Raw genomic sequence first — 14,754 nt, forward strand, 5'->3', positions numbered from 1 at the left:
TTTTCTTTACTCTCTTCCAGATATCCTTAGCTGCCACATCAAAATCATTTTAATTCACACTCCTAAACATTTCATTTTATCATGTCCCCACAAATAAGGATACTGCTGAACCAATTTGTGAGTATATAATTTACTGTTATTGTCTTTGTTCTTGCTTCATTAATTTTGTATCTTGAAAAGATTTGAAACAGTCTCAAAATGTTTCACAACACTGTAATGTCTCTTTCTGGTTTTGTCATACATAAAATAATATCTGCAAACAGAGCCAGCTTTTCTTGACTACAAAACCAGTTATATCCTTGAATTTCTGAGTCCATTACTTTTCTTTGCCAATGGTTCTAAATATAATGCAAATAACAAAGGGGAAAGAGGACACCCCTGCCTGGTTCCTCATCTCAAGTAGAAATTAACAGAAAGTACCCCACCCACGTTAATTTTTGCTCCTGATGCCTCATATATCCTCCTAATCAACTCTATAATTTTTTCAAGAAATGCAAGGGCTTCCATTGCCATCTCAAAGTCCCAACTTATTCTGTCAAATGCATCAAGACCCAACAAGGATGGTATTTTCTTACATTCTGCTTCCCTCTGGATCATCAATGTTCTGTTAATGTTGTCAAATATTTGCTTCTCCTCCACAAAACCACACTGATCCATAGCTATCAATTTTGGCATTACTTTTGTCATTCTTTTAGATATTACAGACATGAACACTTTATAATCATGATTTAGTACTGAAATGGGCCTGTATGAAGCTGGGGTCCAATGGATCTTTACCCTCTTTAGGTATTACAGCCACCACTGCATTCTTCAGGATGTTGGTATTCTCCTCCTCTTACAATACTGCTAAACACAACCTTCCAGATCTTTATAATTTTTTCCCTCCTAGCTTCTATATTTCTACAGGAATACCATCTATTCCTGGGAAATTTCCTGTAGATTGGCTATTCATCACAATTTTTATCTCATTTCCTCCTATCCTAACCATTAGTAATTGAGCTTCAGCTATCTCTAACTTTGGCATATTTCATTTTTCCATAAACATTTCCATTTGTACTTTTTCTTGATTTCCATATTTTTCTGCTTTATATACAGACTTTCATAGAATTTACTAAATATTTCTAATACCTCTATAGGATTTGTTGTTACCTTCCTTGTTATAGGCTCCCTAAGCTTGGTGACAGCCTTTTCTACTTTGTTGCCCGAGTCGTTGTGCTAAAAGTTTTTGTGCACTAATGGTATTATCAAAAAACAGTTGCTTAACAGCAATCTTTCTAAACGTATGCACATTATCGAGTTAAGCCCTTATTTTCTGCTTAGCATTCTGCATCTGATCCTCTTCTTGTTCTGTGAGATTCCCCCTATTCTGCAATACTTTAACATATGTCAGTCCCTCTAAATAATTCTTGTTACTTCTTAACCATAGCTTCCTTTCTTTTATTTCCACCCTATTTTTAAAACACACCTTAATTTTATCACATTCCCTAGCTATATTTTCAGAAGAAATTTCTATCTTCTCTAATAGCTCCTGAATAATCTCCACTACCAATTCCTTACATTCCTCTCTTTTCAACAGATAGGTTGGAAGGCACCAGTGTCTCATTTTTATTTCATTACCCTATGTTTTTATTTTAATTATTGGCACACAATCTGAAATAGTTATTGGGCACATATCAAGACCTTCAATTAAATGCACATGTTCTAGTGAAATGTAAATTCTGTCTAGCCTAGCCCAGTTTTATATCTTGGGGAATATGGTCTACTTTAAAATGTCGACTAACCAGAACATCAACATTAAAGTCAGCAAGATGACAATGTTGAAACTTTACAATGCTGAACTTCCGAACATCGCAATTTCACTCCCAGACACTAACCACTTGACCACCAAAGATAACATTACAAATGGAAGCAAATGATACACACACCCCCCACTTAAATATACCATCTCCAAGATCGCACTACAGTAGAGAAAGGGCAAAGTTCACCATGGTGGCCAAGTGGTTAGTTTCCTGGAATGAAATTGTGACGTTCCACAAGTTTGGTATTGTGAAATTTCACCATTGTCGTTTCGCTGATTTGAAAGTCGATGTTCCGGTAAGTCAATGTTTTAAAGTGGACCTGGGAAATTTTTAAATTCACATGCTAAATATTTTCATAAATTTCTTCAAAAATCTATTACTCTTTGTTATACGTTCCCTTCTGGGCCCCCCAGACACATCTTTACTGCTGCAAATCACATTCCAGTCCCCACTTATAAGTAATATTCCTTGCTGAAAACTAATTATTTTTCCCCAGAATTTTCTTAAGCTCCATTACAGCAGTTTTAGGTGGAATATATATACATGCCAATGCAATCCTCCTCCCTTGCCTGTAGCCCCTTAGCACTACAAATCTGCCATTATTATCTTTCTTATCCTCTTCTATCACTATTCTAGCTCCTCCTGCAATTAACATAAGTACTCCTCTTTTCCTTTGTCCCAGGTAGTCTGCTGAATTCCCATCCTAAAAATCTTTATCAAATTCACAGGTTCAATTCTAAGAGCATCTCCTGTAACATAGGTATTTGCATTTTACATTTTAATATAGTTCATTACTCTTTCTTTTTTGTATTTACCTGTGAGACCATTGACATTTAAAGCCATTACAGAAAGCATCATTGCATTAAAAAGTTATTATTCCCACCTTTTATGTACAACACCTTTTTTTGTTAAATGTCTATTTCCAGCTTTTGTGTTACATGCATACAGTGTCTGGCAGTATGAACTTTTATACAGTTATTTATGGCATATGCATTTCAGCCTATGCCACATCTTACAAAACTTTTTATTTTACTGAAACCCCTCAAACAAAAAAAAAAAAAAAACACACACCCAATACCCCCTTAAAACATATTAACTTAATACTAAGTACATCTTCAAAGACTGAAGTTTTATCCTCCTAACAGGAACTAAAGTGCCAAACTGACAGCCACAACCACAGACTTGAGTTAACCTAAAACGCATGGTGCATCCTGTACTTTTACTAAGTGCTAATTGGTTTTGTCTTAGCTTTACAGCTCTCCAAGCTGGGAGAAACCCCCAATACTTTCAGAGAACAGCAAGTCCAAGTCAGTTTCTCTTTTCTTTTTTTTTCTCAGCCAATCACTCTCCACCAGACTGTAGCCAGTTTCTCTATCAGATTGTCTCCATGGAAACATGGAGGCCACCTGCAGAATTGCTACTAAGCTAACATGTACTTACTAGAAAAAGCCTCATAATATTCAATATTCTTTTTCATTTACTTGCTCTCTTTTAAAATTTGTTACCAAATCAATCTAAGGTCCTTAATCCAGTCATTCCCCTAAGCAAGAATGAGAAAAAGCATATTCGTTTGTCTCTTGCCATTCTTTTTTTTTAATCAGGCCTTTTCTTTTACATTGCAGTGTCTACATTTCTTAAAACTTAAGGAAGAGAGAGAAGGGAGAAAGAAAAGAAAAAAAAGAACAGCACCACCTGTTTACAATCCCTATTGCACTTAAAAATAACTGAGAAAATATTATAGCATGTAAAGAAAACCACACACCAGAAAAATAGTACTATTTAAGAAAAAATATTTTCACTTACAGTTATAACTTTCTCCTTCCTCTTCCCTTCCGCAAACCACTTTTCTGAACATTAAAGCATATGCACTACTTCATGTCATTAGAGTCCCCACAAGTCCAACAAATTCTAAACAAGTCCAATATTTCCATATTTTCTTCTGTCATATTTCATAAATATAATTATTGCACTGTAAACCCACATTGAGTTATTGGTTTTATTCCTGTTCATCTCCATCTCCTAAATCCTGTCTCTGCTTCATTTCCAATATACCCTCAATTCTTCTAATCAACTCTCATGCTCTCTTCCTTCTCACCAACATTCGTTGAAATGTTGGATATGGTTTCACAGGTACAGTCTCTCTGTGGTCTTTATTACAAGCACAAGAAGCAGAATATCCTTCTGTTTCACAGCTTACTTTTTGTTGGACAAACTTTTGTATTTCCTCCTTAGTATGTACTTCATCATAAAAAAAGATTTTGTCCCTCCAGGGAAGAATACCTTGAAGACAGCTAGGTACAGCAGTTTGAATCTCACACCTGCATTTCAACATTCCCTGAATAGTGGAATAAATGTGATCCTCTTCTGCCTGTGTACAATGAGTAATCATTCTCCACAAACACCCTGCTAGTGTCCCATTTTTAGTACTTTGTCCTTCTGCCACAGTTCTGGCAGAATCAACTTCTGCTGGTAGGATTGCATCTTTACTTATTAAAGTTCTAGATTGCTTTCTCATAGTCAGGTTTGGAGCATACACATGATGTGCCCTTTCAACCAACAACTCCTGCTGATAACAATCCAGTTGCTTATTTGTGCTTTCATAAAATTAATTCATTTTGTTCCTTCCAGCTTCTCTGGTATAGTTGAAAATCTCATGTTTTCCCTATGTGCTCTGTCCTCTAATTCTATTATTTTTTTGAAACATTTCTTCCTGAAAAGTCTCATTCAGCCATCCTTTTATTCATTTTTGACCTGACTTTTGCAGATTTATTGCCTTGTCTGAATATCTGTTTAAAGCTTCTTCCATTTTTTTCCAACCTATTGTTTGTGTTGATATACTCCATCAGTGTTTCAATTATTTTAATCAGGTCTGTGTGCAAAAGGCTTATATCTTCCTGTAGGTTACTGGAATTCATGTCTGGAGATTACACTGCTTTCTATTGAATAGCTGCAGAAATTTCCCCAGTTAGTGTTTCTTCCTCACCTTTGTAGCCGATTTTTTTCCAGGTCCTCTATTTCTTTTTTTCCTGGCATCCAGGCAGTACACGTACTAGCCAGTTACTGAAATTTACCCATAAACACAAGTCTGTTGTCCTTCTCTGTTGAGTTTCTGTTTTCACACTGACAGCGCTACAATTAAGCTGTTACTCAATGTGCAGCCATCTTGGAAATCCAGCAGCTTGTCTTCCCTGTCACCAAGTGCAGAGCTGGTGTTCAATACCCATCTATTCCTAACAGGAGATGCAGTAGATATAGCAGCTGGGTCTGATCCAAGGTAGGAGAAAAGAAATGTATTAGTCCAAGACACTTTATACATCTGACCTGCTTTTTTAGGGACTGACAAACAGCAGGGAAATTGCAGGCAAGACTTGTGGTACTGGAGGGCTAGGTGAAGAATGAGGAATATCTATTTACAACATATCATAATATCTCCTCAGTTCAGGGGGAGCATTTTTGTTTCCATAAAAATATCTTATTCATCCTGGCTGTGGTCTGATTAAGAGAGAATTGCTCCGCATGAGGAAAATGTATTTGCATTTTCTTCAATAAGAAAGTTGGGCTTCTGAATCTGAAAAAGCAGCCCCATCTCTGTCATAGTGAGAATCATCAGGCCCTGTTTTCTCAGGAATATCTTTAGCGGGGATGCTCACTTGTAATTGCTTCTGGACACCAGGATTCATAGCCTGCAATGTATTGCCTTGCTAAGGTAAGAAAATCATCTTTCTTAACTGCAATTACTTTGCAAGATAAACAATGTTTGTTTAATCATTTTTTTTTGTTAAAAGGAGTCATGTGGAAGAAGAGTGGCTCAAATGAAGGACATGGTCTCTTGCCTCGGTTACCCAATGAAGAATCCCTAGAGTCCCTCCCAGCTCTAGAGAAGATGGTTCTCCCATTTTCATATCAGGTACTGGAACAGCTGAAGAGGATGAGGCTGATCCCTGGTTCATGGTGGTTTAAAGGCCTAAACAAGAGGAAGCCAGAGAGATAAGGCAGTGGCCTGAGGAACAACCAGTGGCCACTGGAGGTTTACCTACTATCAGTTGAAGCACAGACTGAGCACACAGCTATGGCAAGGGCTCTTTTGTAAGTGCTTTTTTTTCTTTCTAGGAACAGGGGGAGCAGAACAAGCAGAACTGGACTAAATATCCATGCTGTAGCCAAGGAAGGTGAGCCAAAAGTAGTAAGTATTGTTTGTGAGTTGGTCAGAAGGTTATGTTATCACCTACTGTACACAAGCTGCACACTTACTCTCACTTTTACCACCCCCTTCACAGAGTAAAAATACAAGCAGCACACAATTTCCACTCCTTTAACTAAGTTAAAAACACTGATGGAAAATGGAAAATGAAAAATGGCAGGTAGGTTGTCGCAAAGTGAACATAAGCACAACTCTATAAAACACATCCCTGCCCATCCCAAAATAAATCTTTTAGTCACAAAATTAACAGTTTACAAAAGCAGAACATACAGTCACACAGAATTAGCCCATAATTAGCTAAGTAACACAGGTAGCTGAAATAGTTGTTCTGAGAGGAAATGTTCAATGGTAATGAAACGTACCAAGTTTATTAAAGGGAAAAAAATGCTTTTAGTCAGAAAATAAATATTTACTTAAAAGGACAACAATTTCAATCTGGATGGGTTCCCCAATGAGGACTTATCTGCCAGAAACAAAGTTATTAGGTAATTCCTGCTCCTGTGAAACCACAGAGATGCCTCTCCTCAAGGAGGCAAGAAAATACTGAAGAAATCTTCACTCTAACTCCTAACTTCCTTCCTTGGAAGTCCCAGTCAGCAGTCAGAGTGAAAGTGTGGGGGGGAGACCAAGCTGTGTGTAGCTGTTTTTTTTTTGTTTGTTTGTTTTGTTTTTTTGTCTCCTAGGCAGGAAAACAACCCATATACCCCCAAAGGCTACTACAGTAGTGGGAATGATGAACATTTTAGTTTCTTTAGTATTACTTTATATAACTCTTACTACTACTCTTTGCCATTTTTTTCATCTTTCTCCTTACAATGTACATTTGCATTAACATCTATCTACTGTGTACTGTCTCTGGTTGTTTTTTTATATACAGTGACATTTTGTCTTTCACTCTGGTTGTGTCTGCAATTGGTCAGTTTTGATTACTGTACTACTCTGGTAAACAAATTCAAACAAAAATAAAACATAAAAATAGATACAATACGTAAGTATACATGCCTAGACCTGATAGTGGTTCCAAATAATATGCAGGACTGGCAGTAAAGTTCATTGGAGGCTTTGAGGTATCATTCAGTGCAGAACAAAAAAAAAAAAACCTGACATTACATATCTGGTATGGTGTTCTAGATGTTTAATGTACTGCTGTAATCAACGTTGTGTCTTCTCCTGCTGCAGTTGTTAAACTGCATGTATAGATTTGGTAAGAAATATTTACAAATGCAGTTTCCATTCAGCAACAACACATCACATTTACAGCTAGGATACCACAGATCCAAACTGCATTTCTGCCAGCAATTTTGTTAGTTAGCTGGATGGATGGACACTTTTTTTTCACTGAAAACTAGATCAAGAAGTCAAACAAAATCTATATGCACAAAGTAGACAATGACATTTTATGAGACCAGTACAATAGCAAATACATGCACCATACATACACTCTCAAACACACACACACACACAAAAAAAAAAAAAAAAAAAAAAAATATATATATATATATATATATATATATATATATATATACATACACACATACACATATGTGTGTATAATATCCATTTAAATACAACTAAATTCACAACAAAATCAGTATGATGTCATTTTACTAGTACTACAAGTAGAAAGAGAAACACTACTGTACAGAAATGGGGTCACTGAAAAAATGCACAGGGAAGGAAACTTGTAAGAGAGCTCCAAATCTGCATATCACATGCAGTGAGGTGTGATTTATATGGTGTGTTTTTTGCTATTCAAGTTATATACGTATGCAGTAAACAGACACAATATTCCATTTAGCCATGCATGTTATAAATATGTAGATGTAAATACAACACTGGTGTTCATCTGATCCTGTGTAGCAAAATAATTTATTTTGAAGCACGGTATTCCACAATTTAGAGTGAGCCAGAGCTAAACTTACACCATGATGATGATACTGCAATGGGTTTAAACTAGCATACAAGGTGCCAGCTAGCAAACACAAGAGCTACCCAAGCATACAATGCATGTTAAAAAACATCTAGTATTACAAGCCTACTTTAAGTGCACTTTTACCATCACAGCTTCTGAAGAATCAGTCCTTCTGTAAGCTGAACTCGCTTGGGCAGAGTTTCAGAAAATCTTCACACGTAATGGAAAAAGGCACCAGTTATATTCTAAGTTAAACAGCTAACATTTTTGTTTAATTAGTGAAATACTATAATGCAAAGTATGTTTTTGACGTGGTTTATATAGCATTGCACTGTATTATAGTACACTTTAATGGTACATACTTAATATATGCATGTGATCATACTTTGTAGACAACTGCAAATATTTTAAAGTCTCCATGTGTATCTGTCCCAGTGAAACAGAACTGCATTTATTAAAAAGGAAAGGGCAGCCAATGGGAATGCATTCTTTTGTCAGCTATGATGAAAGTGAAAGACTGCAGAGGGTGGAAAGGCGCACAAACAGAGAAATCAGCAGGGTGACGGGAAGGCACCACTTTCTTCTCTGCTGATTAAATCGGGAAGAATATTTACTGCTTGATGACCAGTAGCAAAATAAAAGCAGAACATCTTTAAAGAGACACAGCCTCTTAAAAAACCTTTCCTACCCAGTGCATGGCATCATGCAACCCCCCACACACACACACACACACTTAAATGCAGCATCTTGTCTGGCAGTTGAAACTACACAAAAATTCAGTAATGCAGTACAGTTGAAGTATAGTTTTGTGACAGAATTGTTTTAGTCTGAATCTTACTACTTAGTCAATGACCTGTCATGTGATCTTGATACTTTCAGCTTCTATTTTCCTTTTTTATTCTCTACTGAAATCTGCAGTTTAGAGCAGAGGATTAAGGTCATGAGCTACTAACAAGCTTTACCCTGAAATCCTGGATTTAATCTCCTTGGTCTTCACTTGTTTACTGCATGATGACTGTAATAAAGAGAACCCATCTTTGTTCATGGGACAGATTTTACCAATTTACATGTTCTGTAGCAAAATTAGACTCAAGCCTGCTTATGCAAACAGACAATCCTACCAAGCACTTTGTGTCATTTTCTAACCAGAACTACTGGTAATGCACTACCAACTGACTCTCAGGTTGTAGAAGACAGGACAATGTTGCTTCACTGTCCCCAGTAAGTGAGCTGATTACAGCCAGTAAGAAAATGAGATACTTTGATCTTTTTACAGACAATCTACATAGTAGCTGGGATACCCTGATCTTTGTCTTAAGGCTGATTATGGCATCCCCTACTTCACTTGTCACAATGAGAAGTAATCCCACTTCTCATCTAATGGACTGGTCCCCAGATGACTTGGGTGCAATGAGGTGGGATAGCAAATTTCATCTAGGATTGACTGAGGCAACAAAAATGAAGTAAGCCATCTGAATACAAGACAGGAACATGGTCATAAGAGGCATTTAGTAAATGCAGCAAAAATGGTGAACATTTGCTGGCATTATCAGGGTGACATTTTTGTACCTAAATCTGTTGAAACTCGACCAAACTCTGTTGATACCAAATTTGGTAACATGAAGGATTTCAAAAATAATTAATTTCCAAGCTGTGTTATGGAAAAATAATTATTTTCCAATGGTAGTAGACTGTGTTTTGCTGCAGTTTAATTACAAATAAAATGTGCAAGACTTTCTAAAGACTGATTATGAGTGTGATGTTTGACACAAGATGACACTACTCCAAATAAAAATTATTTTATTTCATAGTGCTCTCATTCCATATTGTCTTCCCTCACAGATAGCCACCTTCCTGTCTCAATCCTTTTATTTATTTTTTGCTGCTATTTTTCTACTAAACCATCAGTAATGAGGGTAAGTTGCACCCTGGCAGGCAACAACATGAGGCATACTACATCAGAACAGACAGCAGACTCCCTTTATAGCTAGCTTCTAAACATTTTTGTGAATCCACTCCACCTGACATACCAAGAGAAATGCAGCAGTGGGAGATACAATATCCTGGACTGCTTGTCACTTTTGTTACAAGCACATCTTTTTGTGAAGCTATGCATGCTGTTCTGAGACTGCATTTTGCTTTAAGATATTCTAGAAGCATATGGAATCCATACCTCTCAACCTCTCAGTGCAAGAAATCTGGGCAAAGCCAAACATATTGGCAGACAAAGACTCATACTTTGGGACAGATTTTAAATATTGCTCTTATAAACTTAGGAAATTGCTAGAATAACAGGATCTGTATTGAAATGTATTTTCTGAAAGATATGAAGTCTAAAACATAAATGTGTGTCTTTACTTACTGACTCCAATCCCCAACAATTTGCCAGAAAACCACAAATTTTATGCGGAACAAACCGAAAATGAGGAACAAACCAAAAATACGAGGCAAAAATCAGGACATTCTGTGAAAATCTGGGCATTTGAGAAGTATTCTTTTGCTGCAGTTTCTGGTTTCTTCCACAAAAGACATGCTTGCAGTTTAACTGGCAATGCTAAATTACTTGTGTTTGTGTGCGCTTGTGTGTGAGAATGTGTTTATGACGTGAAGGATTGGCATTCCTTTTAGGACTTCTTCCTCCTCTGTAAGCATTCTTTTCAAAGAAAGTCTCTTGCTCCCCATGACCTTGAATTAGATAAAGCATGAACACAAAATAGAAGCTAAGAGGTCTTAAGCACCAAAGGAGATAAAAGACATACAATCACAGCAGACCACCTGACTGGCCACTGTGACAGTCTGCCATTACAACTACTTGACTTAGCATTCTGACACCTGCAATTTGCCTGGGAACAAGAACAAGTATAGAGTATTCTAATACAATTAAATACATCATGCTTTGAAAATTCAGCTAACATGATATATATATAATTCACAGTCATTAAATACATGTATAACTTTTTATATAAGCAACATAGCTTTATATGTAATGAATTTAATTACTTTTTTTTTTTATTTTTTCTCACATTTTTTTTTAACAAACGTTTATCGATTTGACTATGAACAGCCAAAAACAATAACAGAACCAACATATATAAACAGATAAAACAATAAATCAAATATTAAATAAGGACTAGTGATAAATATTGAAATCTTCCACAACCCAAATCCACAAAAGAAGTGTGCTTGAAGTCACAGACATGAGTCACAGACTTTCCGCACAGCATACAGTGCTAATTACCACTAGCTGGTGTTTTGCTCTTCTTTCATAGTTTAACAGAATGTCACTGCTTCACAATGCACTGAATCTCAATGAATCCCTGCCAGCTAAGGTTGTCTATGTAGACAGTTATTAGAAAAAACCCCACTGTTGCTACTTTTATATGCTTCCCATGTACAGCAGCATACTGTTTGTCATCCTGCACCTGAGACCTGACTGCAACTTAAACTAGGTAGTTTCTGTTTACTGTTTGTGTCATGTTAACATAAAATACATGAGCCCTAAAAAGTGAATCCAACTCATCTGCACACTGGAAACAACTTTATAGTCAGCTGTGGCTTTCTGCATTATGTACATTCTCTAAATATTGAGAGGGCTGTAAAACAAGTCATTTGATGAGAAAGTTGGGGCTTCACTTCTTAGAATTTAATACTCACTTTGCCCTGGAAGCATACATCTCAATTGTCCCTGATTTTGACTCATTTTTACCCCGGCTCTAACATGTTTGATTTCCTTATTGTTTCATACTTTGTGTATTCAGAAAATGCTGAATGCAAAATCTTGTGTTGTATGAATTTTTTTAAAGTGAATTAGAATAACATTTAAAATTTTCCCTGATTTTGTACCCTCCCTCCATTAGTTTTGACTCTACCAAGAATTCTTGAGTAAGGAAGTTGAGAGGTATGCTTGGGAGACCAGTGCAAGGTGAAGTCAGTTTAATGTGGCAAAAGCAGTGGCATTTAGAACAGAACCAGTAACCAGAGATACAGGGCCACCTAATGGAGAAGTTACAAACTGACCATTTCAAAAGTAAAAAGGCAGTCCAATCCTTGCCACAACAGAAGGTACAACTAACTGCTGCTTCTGTTCAAGGACTAAAGTGTTTCTTCCATGGAGTCTGGCAATGAAATGTCAGTGAAGAAGACACTATAAAGACCAGTGATTTTCTACTTTTTCAGCATTCCGGTATGACAATTTCCCAAAACTTTAGACTCGACTAGCTGACAGTAAAGTAATTCTATATTGAGATTCAAAATAAGATGACATGCACCAGCTGTTGTCTGTGTGAAACTGTGGCTCCTGGCATGTGTTTTAATTTAGTATTTTGTTTACTTTGTCTGTAATATTGAATGGTTACTGACACACATTACACAATGGCTGTCTCTGCCTAGATGGTCCATGCCACACTGCTGTGAAACCCTGATGGTGAACCAGACTACCTGGCATTAATTAGTGATATGGGTTCTGGAGGCACTCATCAGGAAGTGAGGGTGGTAGCGAGTGGTCAATGCCAGGTCAACCATCCAGGGAAAGGAAATCAGCTGGGTTCCCTGACTTACTGACAGCCGATGGAATCTGGGTGTCACAGCAGACTCCCCACAACATTACGGACATGAAAGAAATACACATCCTAAGCAAAACATACACTGTATTTTGTAATGCATGTTTGGGAAGGGTGACATTGCATATGCGTCTATCAATTGTTGTGGGTTACAGAATACAACAAAGCCCCCTTTGGGTCCATAGATGACATCACCCTCTGAGGGCTGTCAACACTTGCATGGACCTGGAAGTGTGTACAATGGTAATGAATGGGTGGAAAGGGGAAAGAATTGAGGGCTGCCAGGCTCTGGAAACACAGATTACTCATACTGGTAAAACAGTATTACCAAAGGAAGAAAACTAATTCTCAGCTTCATCCACTAATTAGACAGATCTAATTCCTATTCAATCAATGAATACGAAAGGAATTTTTAAAATTACTCTAGCCAACAACTTTAAGACTTCCAAGCACCTCCAAACTCAGAGAACATGGTGGCCTATGTAGAAGTGTTTATGGATATCCTGTACAATCATGTAAATAACTGCAGAGAAACAGCAGTACCAAACCAAAATAAACTTAGAACAAACTCTAAAAACAAGCTGCCTTGGTGGACCCCCCCCCCCCCAATATAAATAGGTTGTACAGCAAAAGAAAGAACAAACTCCTGCCCAAACATAGGAAGGGCTATGTCCAAAAGACAAAAACTCCCTCATCAGTCTCAACAAGCAGTTTGGGGGGCTAATCAAGTTCACCAAAGTGAACTTTGAGGTAAATATAGTTCCCAGGCTAAGGATAACCATAAGGCATTTTTCAGATTTTTAGACAACCTTAAAGGGAACACCAAACAGTGTGCTGAACTAATAGTAAATTAACTTCTTATACTTGAAGCAGGGGATGTAGCAAATTTGTTGGTTGATAAATTTAGCTCCAATTTCACCCCCTATCATCTCCAGTTCCCTCCCAGGAAATACCCTCTACCATTTCTCCCCTAACTAATACTAAAGAACAGGTTCTCACTACACTCTCCAGAGCTAAAAAGACTGAATTACTGGGTCCTAATAATATTCCAGGATGCCTCCTAAATAGGTTGAAGCATTACCTGCCAGGCCCATTTGCATCTCTATTCAATAACAACCTCCAGACAGGCTTCATTCCTAGGCAATGAAGGACTCCGCTGGTCATCCCTCTACACAACACAAAGGCAAACCCAGGGAACTACAGACCCATAGGTTTGACTAGTCTTATACGCAAGGTCACAGAAAGAATTACTGTACACCAGTAAACAAAGATATTGGAAATCTTCAAACACTGAACCCATCCCAGTTTGGTTTTGTCAAAGGTAGGTCATGCCTACTAAACTTGGTGGACTTCTTCGAGAAGGTCACTACAGCCATGGACAAGGGCAAAATGGTACATACTGCCTACCAAAGGCACTTGACACAATACCTAACTTGGATATTATAGACAACCTCACAAATTTAGGCATAAATCCTTTTGCCACCCAATGTATTACTAAATGGCTCATGAATAGGACACACAAAACTAGGGTGGTGGAATCCACCTCCACTAAGAGAGCTGTTACTAGTGGTGATCCACAGGGCTTGGTAATGGGATGTATCTTGTTTGGAATATACTTCTCTGAAGTCAAGGGAAATGTAGAGAGAATTTGGCCTACAAAATTTCCTGATGACTGCAAGTTGGGTGCATTCACTGAATTCCCAAAGATATAGATATCCCCCAGCAGCATCCAACACAGACAAATAACTGGTGCAAGAACCACGGCCATGCCAGAATAGTCAAAAGCAAAGTCCTTAAATTCCAGGTTTTCGATCATTCTTATAAAGCAAGATAGGTGCTGCATTTAAAATGAGGAATAAACCTTTCCCTCCAGATGATTATATATCCTTCAGACATTAAAGAAACCAACACTAGTTGGGAGGCTGACAGTTTTACTACAAAACATCCAAGTTTCTGTGCAGGAAACAATCTCCTAAATCAGCCTGTAGGAAATTTTAGACATAACCATTCTGCTAGTTGAGGGATGGAAAACATCTCTCAATATCTGCTGTGCAAACCACAACCTGGAGGTCTCCAGAAAAATACTACCCATGTCTGAATGGCTTCATAACATTGGAGACTGTATGTTAGCAGTAACAGGAAGATCAACAACAAATGGAGAAACACTGCTGATTTATCTAACACTTGGACTTATGTCATTTATTCTTTTTAGCAAAGTATTTGCTTCACTACCATTACTGATGAAAGAAAAGAGAGGTATAGGGCTCTTGATTCACAAACAAG

At 37.4% G+C, this 14,754-nt stretch overlaps 1 protein-coding gene across 2 annotated transcripts in view; it reads right to left on the minus strand.

Moving 5' to 3' along the window:
* The window catches only part of MAP3K12 (mitogen-activated protein kinase kinase kinase 12), a 1,100,073-nt gene that overhangs the window by 877,126 nt on the left and 208,193 nt on the right, over positions 1-14,754 (minus strand). The window lies entirely within an intron of this gene.

Source organism: Protopterus annectens, chromosome 9.part0, assembly GCF_019279795.1.
Source record: "Protopterus annectens isolate FY-2018-M chromosome 9.part0, PAN1.0, whole genome shotgun sequence".
Lineage (NCBI taxonomy): Eukaryota > Metazoa > Chordata > Ceratodontiformes > Protopteridae > Protopterus > Protopterus annectens.